The following is a 15,798-nucleotide window of genomic DNA, read 5'->3' as shown; positions in this document are numbered from 1 at the left end:
CAGGTGTATGGTTAAGATAGCTGTGTGAATATTGCATATCCAGTTAATGAAGTGGTCATACGGTTCTCTGCATAATCACAGTACTCTGAATGTTTTAATTGAGGGTTGTACCTTCTACAGTGGCCGACTTGAGTAAAGGGGATAAACTGATAGGTACTTTTTAGACAGGAGCTAAGTTTTTTCTTTTTCTATTCACTTAACACTCACATTCACACTTCACATTTTTCTTTTTTTTATTTCTCCCCTTTGCCACTTCTACACTTTTTCCTCCCACGACACTCTTCATACACAATCACCTTTCCCACAGATATCAGTTGAGAAACTCTATTTTCAATAAATCCACTTTGTGGCCTCTTAAGACCCTAAGATATTAGTTTATTTGTTCGTTTCTTCTCACATATTCTACCGCTCACATAATTCTCACTTAGACTATTTCACTTAGACTTTTCCTTTTAGTTTATTGAATCTCACTTACACTTAACACACGTCACATATCGACACAGGTGCATGGATAGATTTATATCACAAAAGAGCTCCTCCCAAAACATGCCTCCCAAAAGAGATAAAAAAAACACTTTAAAGCCAACGGAACCCATCTTAGATATATCACAAGAGCACAGACTGTCAGGTATAGGCAGCTGTGATATGGCTGAGCTGCGGGCAGAAATAGCAAAGATATTCACTCCTCATTTAGATGCAGCCAAAAAAGAGATTAAATCTGAAATTGCTAATCTATCCTGTGAAATTCAACAATTTAACTGTAGAATCGAGGAGGTGGAGACTCGAGTGTCTGGGTTAGAGGACAGGATCAATAGTATCATGCCCACTGCGGCTAAACATGATAGGGCCATCGCGTCACTGCAGGCAAGGATCGAAGACCTTGAGGATAGGTCAAGGCGCAATAACCTGAGGGTTGTTGGCCTACCAGAATCTGTGGGTCCGCAGGACTTGATGGCCTTTGTAACTGTCACTTTTCCCCAGGCGCTCTTGGTACCTCCCTCTGCGACACCTTTTCAGATAGAGAGAGTCCACCGAATTGGTTTCCTGAGAGAAAATAGTAATACTGAAACTAAACCCAGAACAATCATATTTAAATTTGTTAACTACCAAGATAAGCTTTTATATTTAAAGCATTATAGGAAACTTGATTCCCTTTGTATTGATTCATCCAAAATTCTAATTTTCCAAGACTTCTCGGCCGAGACAGTAGCCAAAAGAAGGGAAATGTCTCCATTCTTTACAAAGTTTATGAAGACAGGCTACAACGTTAGATTAGTCTATCCTGCAAAACTTATTTTAACCTTATAAGGACCAATGACAGAATTTTTCCGTCATAAAACAATTGAGCAAACTGAAAGCTGTGTCCTTAAAGGGTTAATGAAGGACGGGAAGTCCTACTCCGTAAATAATCCAGATGAAGCATCTTCTTTATGTAAGGATTTAGCCATGACTTAAACTGGGGTTAGACCACATTTTTTTTTATTTAATATACTTTAATTAATACCCAAGATGGATTATGATGATACATGTTCTTTGAGGTTATTAAATCGTATAAGTTTTAATTATATGTTTGTGCTAAGGTTGGTGTCCTTTTCTTTTTTTTTTTTTTTTTCCCCTGGTGTGCAGCCCTGTCTCCATCCCTCTCTCGCTCCCCTCCCCCCCTACCTACCTGCCCTCTTTTTTATCTTTTTTACTTACTACAGATGCAGCATCCCTTGAGGGGATTGTTATTGCTATTTTTTTATCTTTTCTTTTTTTTTTTATATAAAAATAGAGACTGTCCTTTCCGCTTAAAATTTTGTCCTGGAATGTGGGGGGCATAAACTCCCCGATAAAAAGGAAATCTGTAATTAAGCATTTGGCCAGGGAGAAACCAGATATAGCCTTTCTGCAGGAAATTCACCTGAAAGATACCGAAATTTCTAAATTACAGATGAAATGGGTAGGGGAGGTAGTAGCAGCCCCATATAATTCGCGTAAAAGGGGAGTCGCGGTATTATTTAATAAGGCTTTGGAATATAAAATCTTGACTTCAATAGTAGACATAGAAGGACAGTTTCAAATTCTGGAAATACTCTACAATGGAAAGCGACTCATTCTTTGTAACATTTATGGCCTGAATAAAGTAGATAAGGTATTTTGGGATGATATGACTTTGCGTTTACATAAATATAAAGGTATGGACCTTATAGTTGCCGGTGATTTTAATCTAAATAGGCGACCCACTATTAGATAGACAGACAAAAAAAAAATCACATTTCAAACCAGATAGAAAAATACGTATTTTGCAGAAATTCCGAACACAGTTAGGGTTGACTGATATTTGGCGAGCACAAAACCCAGATGTTAGATCATATACCTGTATGTCAAAAGGTCATCAAGCCTTGTCTAGGATCGATTTATTCCTGATCTCAGACTCCTTGATGGGATTGGAGTGGAGGGCAGAGATAGGAGAGATAGCAATCTCAGATCATGCAATTATCACATTAACAACAAAAATGTTAATTAAGCGATCCATGTCTAACCAATCTCTTTTTTTCCCCAAATATTTGATGAATGATATAGATTTTCAAAACTGGTTGTGTAACCAGTGGAATGAATACCTAAGCTATAATAGAGCATATATAGAGAAACCAGAGATATTTTGGGAAGCAGCCAAAGTAGTGTTGAATGGGAAAATTAAGGCTTACTTGTGTCAGCGTAAAAAGAAATTTAGGCCCCGCGAAATGCAATTGGCTAATCAGGTCAAGAATAATTACAGAGCATATTTGGCGAACAGTACTAATTATAATTGGAATAAATATACAAAAGCTAAGGAAATTAGAGATGTGCTTCTAAAACAAAATACCATCCAAGAAATACACAGACAAAAGGCCTTATATGGGGGGTTTGGTGGTACATCGGCAAAATTTTTAGCTAGAATCACGAAACGAGTAAACAAAAACACGATAACAGCTATCAACAAAGATAACACGAGAGTAACAAGTAACAGAGATATTAGCAACATTTTTGTAGATTATTTTAAAGAGTTATATAAATTAGAAGAATGTACCATAGATAAAAGAAAACTGTTTTGGGAGAAGATCATGGTACCTAAACTCTCTGTGGACATGCTGACAGAGATTAATGCTCCTATATCAGCGATTGAGATTTAAACAGCTATTAAGGCAGCAAAAACCAGCAAAGCAGCCGGACCAGACTGTCTACCAACTGAATTCTATAGGATTTTAGGGGAGCATGTTGTCCCATCCCTCCAGAAATTATTTAATTTCTATTTTGTTGAGGGGAACAGATGTTCCCAATATTTTACGGCCGCAAATATCACCTTGATCGCAAAAAAAAATAAAGACCCTGAGCAAACAGCCTCTTATAGACCAATATCAATTTTAAATACGGACTATAAATTACTAATGAACATTCTGGCAAACCGTTTAAAGCCGCATCTTAGCTCAATAATACATGAAAATCAATCCGGCTTTATGCCGAATAGGAATCCTGCTAAAAATATGCCTAAAGTCCTGACCCTGCTAGACTTCTGTTTTAACAGGATTAAAAAAGATATACAGGGGAGCACTGAAGATTTGACCTTACTATCGGTCGATGCGGAAAAGGCATTTGACCGTATTTCTTGGGAGCATCTGTTCTTTTCATTAGAACAATTTGGAATCACGGGAAACTTTAATCAATACATTCAGTTAATCTATTCAGACCCAAGGTCCGCTTTAATTATCAATGGGGAGATCTCAGAACGGTTCTTGTTACAAAGGGGGACCCGTCAAGGCTGTCCGCTCTCACCTTTACTATTTAATATATCTTTAGAGCCTTTAGCGATTATTTTGCGACAACAATTGGAGGGCATTCAAATTGCGGGGCAAAAATTAGTGCTTTTATTATATGCAGATGATCTACTCCTATTTATGAGTAATATTAAAGACATTTTACCCAAATTCATGGAATTAATTAATATTTTCGGGAAAATTTCGGGCTATAAGATCAATCTGACAAAATCGGAATTGATGTGGCTGTACAGAAAAAAAGACTATGATATTATACATCCTTTTGCTGAGGTGCAGAATATACTGTATTTGGGTATTATGTTAAGTCCTAATCCAGAGGAATGGTATAACATTAACTTTCGTAAGTGCTTCACTGCCTGTAAACGGAAACTGGAGGATTGGATCAAACTTCCAATTTCGTTAACTGCTAGGGTTATGTTAATCAAAACAGTGATATTTCCCAAATTGCTGTATTACATACAAAATATCCCAATCCCGATTCATAGAGCTGATTTAACAGAATATAACAGGGCCTGTTCAAAATTTCTTTGGAAAGGCGCTAAACCGCGTATAGCGACAGCTCGGCTTATGAATAATAAAATAACTGCAGGTCTGGCACTTCCGAACTTGCAACGTTATAGTTTAGCCACGCGTAGTAAGGTTGCGATAGATTGGCTCTTAGAGCAGGAACAGATTTCCTCGGCAGCTTGGGAAACCGCATTGGTTTCACCATTTAGATTAGATGCATTGTTACACTGTACCATTACAGAACTCCCTTCAGATCCTTTCCATTTAATAACTTATAGGAATATTATTATGGCATGGCAGGAATTATGCAACGAAACTGGTTGCTCGCCGCACGTCTCTAAATTTCTCCCCATAGTCGGGAATCCTAACTTCTTGCCTGGGCTAGGTAACGGTCTATTCATACAATGGTTGCAAAAGGGTTCGATCTATATTACGCAAATGGTGGATGCAAACTTAAATGTATTAACTTTCGAAGAATTAAGTAATCTATTTGGTCTTTCAAAGCGTGACTTTTATGCATTTTTCCAAGTAAGGAGTTATATAGGTGAACTTAAACAAAGATATGGGTTAGACTGGTCACTTAAGGATTTACAATTTAAGATTAATATCTACTCATCAGGATGCTACTCTATCTCTGCTCTCTACTCCCCCCTCAATCAAAATTCCTCCCTAGAACAATTAGATTACATAGTAGCCAAATGGCGTCCCACATTTCCATATATTGATACACAGGTAATAGTGGACACCTTCAAGGTAACTGAAAAGAGTTGGGTGTTGACAGCATGGAGAGAATCCCAAATTAAGATAGCCCTAATGACATATCTGTCGCCCGCAAAATTATCAAGATGGTATGGGGTGGACATTCCTTGTACTAGATGCAGTGCCAGCTGTGCAGATATTATACATTGTTTTTGGTTCTGTCCTAAGATTCGGCAGTTTTGGGCTAAGACAGTATACTGGATGAATACAGTTCTTAGACTTGATTACACTATCCAGCCCATGGAGATCGTATTTTTAGCCAAACATCAAGGAACAGTTCGTAATCTGAAATTGATTAATATAATTATATTTCTGGGCAGAAACTTGATACTGAGAAAATGGAAAGCAAAAAAGGTGCCTACTATGAGAGAGCTTAAACAGGCCTTGCTAACTCAGTGCATGTCTGAACATTATAATCTACATGGGCTGCCGGACGATCAAGTAGAAAGGTTCTTTAAACACTGGAAAGTCTTTATAGTATCTTTACCAGCTGGTACGCAAAATATTATAGTCAAACCATATGTCAAATCAGTTTTTTTCCAACTACAGATACTGGCGGGGACTTTCCCTAGTACCTGGCTTCCAGCCAACGCAGGATTATAATGTGCGAGAGGGGGATGGAGGAAAACGATTATAAGTGTTTATATATGCACTCATCTGTGGGAATTTTTTATTTTTTTTATTTTTTTCTCTTTGGTTCGAGGTACACCTAGCCAAACTAACTGTTTATTTTTGATTTCTATAATTATCTGAAACAGCAATACCGAAAATAAAATTAAAACATGGAGTTAATAAAAAAAGAATGTAAATGAAAGTTAAAAACTCCAACAGGGAGAATATAGTTAAGTCTGTTGAGACACTACTAAAGTTTTTTTTTTTATACGCAGGATAAATATCTCATGTTTTTGTTTTATATGTTTTGACGCCCTGCGTGGCACATACACAAAGAATATGTCTCTGTTTTTTTCTATTTATATCTATGTTGTAATATTTTTTCCCTACTGGTACACAAATAAAATAAATATTTAAAAAAAAATAAAAAAATAAAGATACTGAAAAAATAAATATATATATATATATGTTTTGTTTTGTGGATTATTTTATGGATTATTTTTTCATTTTTAAGTACATCTATAATTATTTACATTAAATATTTGTCGATATTTTATATTTAATAAATACATAATGCATATTAAGATAACTCATGTCGGGTTAACACACATGAAGAATTAGGGTCCTATTTAACAAATGTCTGTCCTACATGATTAGCGGATCATGTCTGACAGACATCGCTGAATGCGGAGAGCAATACGCTTTCCGCATTCAGCATTGCACCAGCAGCTGCCCCCTGCAGATTCGGGCCAATTGGCCGCTAACAGGGGGTGTCAATCAACCCAATCTTATTCGATCGGGTTGATTTCATGCAATCTCTGTACGCCTCCTTGGAGCAGGCGGACAGGTTATAAAGCAGCGGTCTTTAGACCGCTGCTTCATAACTGGTGTTTCTGGCGAGTCTGAAGGCTCGCCAGAAACATGGCACTTCAAGCTCCATACGGAGCTTGATAAATGGGCCCCCTAGTGTACTTCTGTCGGGATTGCACACATAAACCCAACAGTACCTAACCCAATATGAGTTATCTTAATGTGCATTATGTATTTATAAAATATTGAAATATTTGAATAAATTATTTAAATAATTATAGATATACTAAAAATTCAAAATAATCCATAGAATATATATATATATATATATATATATATATATATTTATTATCTATAACATTATTATTAATTATTATTAATATTTTAACATTTCCATAACGCGCCTTTAGATAGCCAATTCTTCAGGTGCCCTAACCCGACACCTCGTGAGACCTAAAGCACAAAATCCGAAGCACGTTACGCATATTTTACACACCAATGTTCACATAGAATTGTTTTTATAACAAATAACAAAAATAACAAAATATAAAAAAAACACATTTTTTAAGAACAAAATTGCTTTTTCAGGCAAAAGTCAATATTTAGTGTGACCTCCCTTGGCACTAAATACATATTGAACTCTTTTGGGGAGATTGTCTTTAAGTTTTCAGAAGTAATCTTTTGGTATATTATACCAGGCTTCTTTTAGCACTTCCCAGAGTTCTTCTTTAGATTTAGGTTGTGTTTAATTTATTTCTCTGTCCAGCTGATCCCATGCTGCCTCTATAATATTCAGGTCTGGACTCTATGGAGGTCAGTCCATGAGTGTCACTGTTTTATCATCTGTTTTTCTCTCCAAATATGATTTCACTGCATTAGCAGTGTGCTTGGGATCGTTATCATGCTGAAAAATAAAACCATTGCCAATCAGGTGCTTTCCAGAAGGAATGCATGATGAATTAAAACTTTTCTGTACTTTTCAGCATTCATAATCCCATCAATTCAGAAAATATCACCATCATCGCTGGCAGAAATGCAGCCCCAAACCAGGAAAGACTCTCCACCATGTTTCACTGAAAGCCGCAAGCACTCATTCTTCCATCTCTCTACAAACACTTCTTCTTACATATTATTGAGAATTGGACCCAAAAATTTCAAACTTGTATTCGTCACTCCATAATACTCTTTTCCACTGATCTTCCTTTCAATCTTTGTGAGCTTTAGCATATCTTAGCCTTTTTACCCTGTTTCCCTTCCGTAAAAGTAATTTCTTGGCTGCTACCCTTCCACAAAGAACATTCCTGATCAAGATTCTTCGGACTGTAGAAGGGTCAACTTGTCATTTAATACAGTGCCACATGAGAGATTAAAGTACAAAATGAAGGGACTGGGAATAGCTGAAAATATTAGCTCATTGATAAATAACTGGATAAAAGACAGGGAGCAACGAGTAAAACTGGGCGCTGTTCTTTCTAATATTTTTATTAATGACTTGTATGACAAGGACAAGGATGACAAGGATTAAATAGCAACATCTCCATTTTTGCAGATGATACGAAGTTTGTAAGCTCATTAGGTCAGGGCAGGATGAACTTAATTTACAAGGGGATCTACAAATATTTGAAGAATGGGCAGGTAAATGGAAAATGATTTAATACAGGAAAATGCAAGGTTCTGCCATTTGGAAGTAGAAATAAGCAGGCCTTCTATTATTTAAATTGCAAAACAGATGGAAAGGGATTTGAGAGTAGTAATAGAAAACAAGCTAAAGATGGTTGCACAATGCCGGGCAGTGGCTTCTATGGCTAATAAGATATTAACATGTATTAAAAGAGGCATTGATGCAAGCGAGGAAAGCATAATTCTGTCACTATATTAATACCTGGTAAGTCCTCACCTAGAAAATGGAGTGCAGTTCTGGGGACCAATCCCAAAAAAAAGACATTGCAGAATTAGAAAAAGTTCAGAGAAGGGCAAAACAACTAATAAGGGGAATGGATAATTCAAGCTATGAGGAGAGACAAGCAAAACTGGGTTTGTTTTCTCTAGAAAAAAAGACGCTTGAGAGGTGACATGATTACTTTTAATAAATATATTCAAGCCGCATATACAGAGATGGCAGAAGCTCTGTTTATACAAAGAAAATTGTTTGTGACAAGGGGTCACAATTTAAGGCTGGAGGAAAGGAGGTATAATCTCCTGCAACGTAAAAATGTCTTCACTGTAAGAGTAAAAAAATGGTGGAACTCAATACCCAAGGAGGTAGTAAATGCTAATACCTTAGATACAGTTAAAAATGGTTTAGATACATTTCTGGCTAGAAACAGAATTCAGGGATATGATTGCTTGTGTTAAATGGGTCACCTTTTTTAATTGGACTAATTTAAGCTCAGCAGGCTTAAATTAGTCCAATTAAAAAAGTATATTAAGTATATTAAGATTGTATAGGTTGAATTCAATGGTCTTTTTTCAACCTTATCTAAAATGTAAATATGAATCCCAGTTTGCTTGTTCATTTCCTCGTAAACAACTCTGTCTCAATACAACCACTGTGCTGCGAAATCTGTTGGCGCTCTACAAATAACTGATAATAATAATAATAACCACAGTCAGAGGCCAAAAAGTACCATCACAGATGGATCAGTGTTAATCAGTATTAATGCACAGCATGTATATATACATTTACAATGGACAGTATAGGATTGGAGGTCCTTTTTAAATGCACTCAGACATTTGTGTCAACCAAGGTTTATTTTGATCTGAAATGTCTCCATTTTTCTCTACATCAATAATCACACTGCCATGCAATGCTCGTTGCCCCACCAAAAGTGCACTTAATTACTAGCAGCACAGAAGGCCAGTGGCAGGGTCAGCAGCAACAGTGGTGGGATCTTCACAAGGAAACTCCAAACATAGGACATTGATATTGGCATCTTCATGGATCCAAAGACCTTCAGATTGTAAGCATACTCTATTTATGTGTTTCCCATGCATTCTATTGTGTTAGTGACAAGACAGAGGCAGACATTTAGACAGAGGAATTAAGCCCAGGATTTTAGGGACTTGGTATTTGTATTGGAAAATGTTGTCATTTATTACATGTCTTACTTTTCAATTAAGATTAGATTTGTTGGAAATATAATCACTGAAATAATCTGCAGTGGATTATATTACTGAATGAGACGTATCAAGTAGATGTGGAATGGTTTTGGAAAACATCATTTGGAGCAACTAAAAGGGATATGTTCTTTTTAAAATTAGTATAATGACAGCATGTAAATTTAGCCCTGCACAACCCAGTGACAAAACACAAATGACAAGCCTCTGTAAAATTAAAATGTTTTAAGTGGCGGCGATGTCCGGAGCGGCAGATTAGGGGGTTAATATTTTTATTATAGTGTTTGCGATGAGGGAGGGCCTCAGTTTAGGGGTTAATAGGTAGTTTATGGGTGTTAGTGTACTTTTTAACACTTTAGTTATGAGTTTTATGCTACAGCTTTGTAACGTAAAACTCATAACTACTGACTTCAGATGGCGGTACGGATCTTGTCAGTATAGGGTGTACCGCTCACTTTTTGGCCTCCCAGGCAAAACTCGTAAAACTGGCTCCAGAACGAATGAAATGGGGGGGCATTTTTTTTCACAAGGGGGCACGCATTTAAAAAGCATGTATGAGAGTCAAAATAAGAGCAGACCTACTGTGGCAGTCCAGGGGTTACATTTATCAGATCTATGGCTGTGCAGGAGTTAGATTTGTTTATATTTCTGGAAGTGCAGTGGTTACATGTGTCATATCTCAAGGAGTATAGGGGTTACATTTATAAGATGTCTGGCAGTGCTGCAGCAGTTACATTTACCAGATTTATGGCAGTGCAGGGGTTACATTTGTCATATCTCAGGAATGTCTCCCACATATGACACAGCCAGTGGACACTGTTTGCATGTGTAGCTCTACCAATGACCCTACTAATGATCAAATAAGCTTTTATGTGACAATAAGTTTGAGTGCCAAGCAGTACATTACTTGTACAGATATTATTAATGATATTTACCAGCACACACACAGTATATACAGTATGTATATACACACAAATTATTTATATATATATATATATATATATATACACATACATATACACACACACACATATATATATGTATACACACACAGTATATATATATATATATATATATATATATATATACACACACACACACACACACACTGTGTGTGTATATATATATATATATATATATATATATATATATACACACACACATATATATATATATATATACACAGTGTGTGTATTGTGTTTATGTATGTGTGTGTCTGTGTATGTATATATATATATATATATTTTTAAAACAACCTTGGGGACAAATAGGAGATGTTTTGAAACATGTAAATAATAAACATAAGGCTATTTCACTCATTGTCCCACAGCTACATTTGAAGTCTGTGTATTTGAGCACCTATAATCTGACACACATTTTACACTGATCACTGCAGATAAAGCAGGCACAATGCACACTTGTTTTGTGTGACCTGCAGTGGAGAAACCAAGGAATTCCCAATTTGCTTCTTTATCTGTGACTGCTAGGGTATAAAGCACAATAGGGAAGGGATACTACTCTCACACACACATTGGTTATACGGCTGTGTTTTCACAAAATTACTTCTGCCTTCCCTCTCACTGACTGTTAGCTTCTCCCAGCACTTCCTGCAGAGGTCTGATGATGTCTTCATCTCACTTCAGCTCTGTAGTAAGTGGGCTAGCAGGAGGAGGGGCATTGCAAGCCCTAGGTTAAGTGTGAGAGCACCAGCAGGGAAATGCAACTTTATTTGTTATCTGGTTGTAAATAGAGGAGAGTAAAGAGATTAGCTGGGCCCTCCAGTGGCAGATCTCCAGGGTCCAGTGGCTGAAAATGGTTGATGCAACATTTGGGACCCTTTAAGGCAGTGATAAGGGGTGAAATAAAAGCATATTTGGTAGTACATAAAAGAAAGCAAATGGCTAGGGATTTAGAACTTGCCTCACAGTTACGTAATGCGTTTAATTCTTACACTAGTGACCCATCTGAGGTACTTTGGCTATCATATCAAAAAGTTAAAAAAGAAAGGGAATTATTTCTGACACAAAAGGTGGCACAAGACGATCTTAGGAAGAGGTTTTTTTTTCTATAGACATGGGGGTAAAGCAAGCAAAGCGTTAGCTAATTTAACTAGAGCCAAAAAGAAAAAAGAGCCAGTTACAGCTATTAAGACTACAGAAGGCCGCATTATAAATAACTCAGCAATTCAAAGTTATATATGTAAATATTTTAAGGAAGTCTACTCAGAGACAGTAATCGATACACAAGCTAAAAATGAGTTCTGGGACAAAATTGGGGTCCCAAAATTAGATAAATCAAGTCTGGACGAACTAAATCTTCCTATCACTTTACTTGAAGTAACTAATGCAATTAAAAAACTGGCATCTAATAAAGCTGCTGGTCCAGACCAACTCCCTTCAGAACTCTACAAATTACTAGCGGAGGACATTGCACCATTACTAGTCTCCTTATTCAACCAATTTTTTATTAAAAATAATTTACGTTCAAAATATTTTGCGGCATCACTTATAACTTTGATCCTTAAAAAAAACAAAAACCCAGAGGAAATAGGCTCATATAGGCCGATCTCATTACTAAATAGTGATTATAAACTTTTAATGTCTATAATTGCACAAAGATTTAAACATGTTATTGGATCCCTTATTCATAAAGACCAGGTGGGCTTCATGCCAGGCAGAAACTCATCACGCAATCTACGTAAACTCCAGCTAGTACTTAATATATACCACAAACAAGTAGAAACGGAATTATATACCACAGATTTAGACGCAGCAATAGTATCAATTGATGCAGAGAAGGCCTTCGACTCCATAACTTGGGATCATCTATTTACAGCATTGAAAAAATATGGAGTCGAGGGCCCTTTCTTTCAATTTATACAAGCAATATACCAGTTATCGTCTGCCGCAGTCATTATTAATGACACCATTACAGATTATTTTCCTTTACACAAGGGCTCAAGACAGGGTTGCCCATTGTCTCCTTATTTATTTAATCTAGCGCTCGAGCCTCTGGCTATCCAGCTTAGGAAAGAACTGGAGGGGATTAAAATAGGTAAAAGGAAGATAACAACACTGCTATATGCGGATGATCTATTAGTGTTATTATCCAATACAAAAAAAAAATATTCCTACTTTAAACCAAATACTACGTGATTTCGGGGTTTTTTCGGGCTATAAAGTAAACCTCACAAAAACAGAAATTTTTGTGAGGTTTACAAATTTCCCCCTTTAGAGAAACAAAAGATCACTTCACGTATCTGGGTATCAAACTGTCAATTAATTTTGAAGATTGGTACGACCTTAACTACCCACCAATCTTTCTTAAAATAAAATACTATATGGAAAAGTGGGCAAAATTTAAGCTTACGTTAACAGGCAAAGTTAATTTAATTAAAATGCTCCTATTCCCCAAATTGTTGTACCTAATGCAAAATTTACCAATAATAATTAAAAAAAAGGACCTTAATAGGTTCAAACAAGAGTGTATACAATTTCTCTGGGGGGAAAAAAGGAAGGCAATCTCATATAAAAAACTTATGTTGTTTAGAACCGAAGGAGGGCTAGGGTTACCTGATATAGAAATGTATAATTTAGTCTGCATTGGTAAGATCGCCTTAGATTGGCTGACAGAAACTGATTACAACGCAGCCCTCCCATTAGAAAGAGTCCTAGTATACCCATTCTCGCTTAATGCTCTTCTTCATATACCTAGAGATAAAAGGCCTTATAAAATCAAAGACCTACCCGTTATACAGATGGTAATTACTGCATGGCAAAGAATACTACACATTTTAGACATCGACAGCTCTTTTTCTACCTATCTACCTATAGTGGGAAACCCTAACTTTGTGCCAGCATTGGATTCAAGTGTATTTAAGACTTGGGCTCAAAAAGGGATTACCAATGTATTTCAATTTATAGATAGAGAAGCATGGACTTGTAAGACCTTTGCTAAAATAAACCAAGATTATGAGATAAAAAACAAAGAATTCTATGCCTTTCTACAAATTAGGCACTATCTACAAGAAATATTACAAAATAATCTGGTGATAGATGCCTGGGACCCTATAGAACCCATTTTAAAGCTCTTCAAGGCAGGTAGGTATAGTATTTCAACAATATATAGACTGATAATTTCTAATAACGGTTTCAGTAATCTACAAAAACTAGCAGAAATCTGGCTGATCCCGCCAGAAAGAATCCAAGAAAGTTTTAGCCTTATAGATAGAGCGACAGTATCCACCTCATGGAGGGAGACACATACCAAATTTATAAATAGAGCCTATATTACCCCACAAGTAAAGGCTAAATGAGACAAATCTATGACATCTTGCCAGAAGTGTAAGAGTAATAGCGCAGATCTGCAGCATTGTTTCTGGTACTGTTATAAAATTAAAAGATTTTGGTACAAGATAGGTAACTGGGTTAGTAAAATTAATCAATGTAATTTTCAAATAACAGAGAAGAATGTCTTTTTTTTCATTAATCAAGAAGAGACAGTACTTAAAAACATTCGACAACTGAATAATATAATTATCACGGGAAGGCTATTAATTTTAAAATACTGGAAATCTAAAAAGGCCCCAAGTTTGAAAGAATTCAAACAAATTGACACGTCTGGAAGCTCAAGTTAAGAAATTTTTTTGCAAATGGAAAAGTGTAATTACTAGCTTACCAGAAAACATGCAGAGACAGATAATTGCACCTTTCAGGGGTACAATACACATGGAACAAGCTATAGCGAATAATGAATACCCTGTGTAGTTAACCATTGGGGGTTGGTATGGGGATGGGGGACGAGGGGGCCGGGAGGGTAAATCTTGTTGCTGCCCCGCTGTTCTTTTTCTTTTTTCTTTTCTTTTTTTTATGATATAAGAAAATTCCAATTTCATCATGCAAATAAGGTTTTAGTAACAATTATTGACCCTATAGAAATACTTTTCTTTTTTTTGTTAATATATTTAGATACATACTTTCAAATGTTCGGAGCAATGTGTTTTATTTAAATCTATGTATAATAATGTGATGACATGACACTATGATTAAGTGTATCGTTTGTATTACATCTTCAGGGATACCTGAGGTTTTTGTGTTGCTCCATTTTTTTTTTTCTTTCTGTCAATGGAATGGCATGCTGAAATGGCTAATAAACAATTATAAATAAAAAAAAAAAATAAATAAAAAAAGAAACAGGACTTTTTTAAAAGTGTGGTACTGACGTTGCGTGATGGCCAAAGCTAGGTAGTTAGTAAATAGTTAATAACTATTTACTAACTAGTTAAAATAAATACAAACTTACCTGTGAAATAAAAATAAAACCTAAGATAGCTACAATGTAACTATTAGTTATTTTGTAGCCAGTTTAGGATTTTTTTACAGGTAAGTATTTAGTTTTAAATAGGAATTATTTAGGTAATAATTGTAAGTTTAATTTAGATTTATTTTAATTATATTTAAGTTAGGGGGTGTTAGGGTTAGGGTTATGCTTAGGGTTAGGGTTACATTAGGGTTAGGTTTAGGGGTTAATATATTTCTGTAGTGTTAGTGATGTGGGAGGCCAGAGGTTTAGGGGTTAATATCTTTAGTATAATGGCGGCGACATTGGATGCGGCAGATTAGGGGTTAATAAGTGTAATGTAGGTGGCGGCGATGTTAGGGGCGGCAGATTAGGGGTGTTTAGATGTGGTTTTTATGTTAGGGTGTTAGGTTTAAACATAACTTTTTCTTTCCCCATAGACATCAATGGGGCTGCGTTATGGAGCTTTTGTTTCCACGATCGCAGGTGTTAGACTTTTATTTTGCCAGCTCTCCCCATTGACGTCTATGGGGAAATTGTGCACGAGCACGTCAAAGCAGTGCTGGTATTTCGGAGCGGTATGGAGCTCAGCGCCGCCATATCGTCCGCACAAGCCTGCTTTTTTAAAACCTGTAATAGCAGCGCTATAGGGAGGTGAAATAACGACGCTTTTGTGGCGCTCGTTAATTTCGCTCAAAACTCGTAATCTAGCTGACTGTTAATTACCAAAAATCTGCATTCACTAAGAAAAATATAAATATAAATATATATATATATATATATATATATATATATGTGTGTGTGTGTGTGAATACATTTAAATTTGTATTTGTTAATGTCTGAAATGTTACATTGGAAATAGTTAATTAAATGTAAAGTTACCTGAGGAATCCAATAT

Source organism: Bombina bombina, chromosome 7 (assembly GCF_027579735.1).
Source record: "Bombina bombina isolate aBomBom1 chromosome 7, aBomBom1.pri, whole genome shotgun sequence".
Lineage (NCBI taxonomy): Eukaryota > Metazoa > Chordata > Amphibia > Anura > Bombinatoridae > Bombina > Bombina bombina.
The sequence above is the reverse complement of the archived record's forward strand: the minus strand, read 5'-3'. Positions refer to the sequence as shown.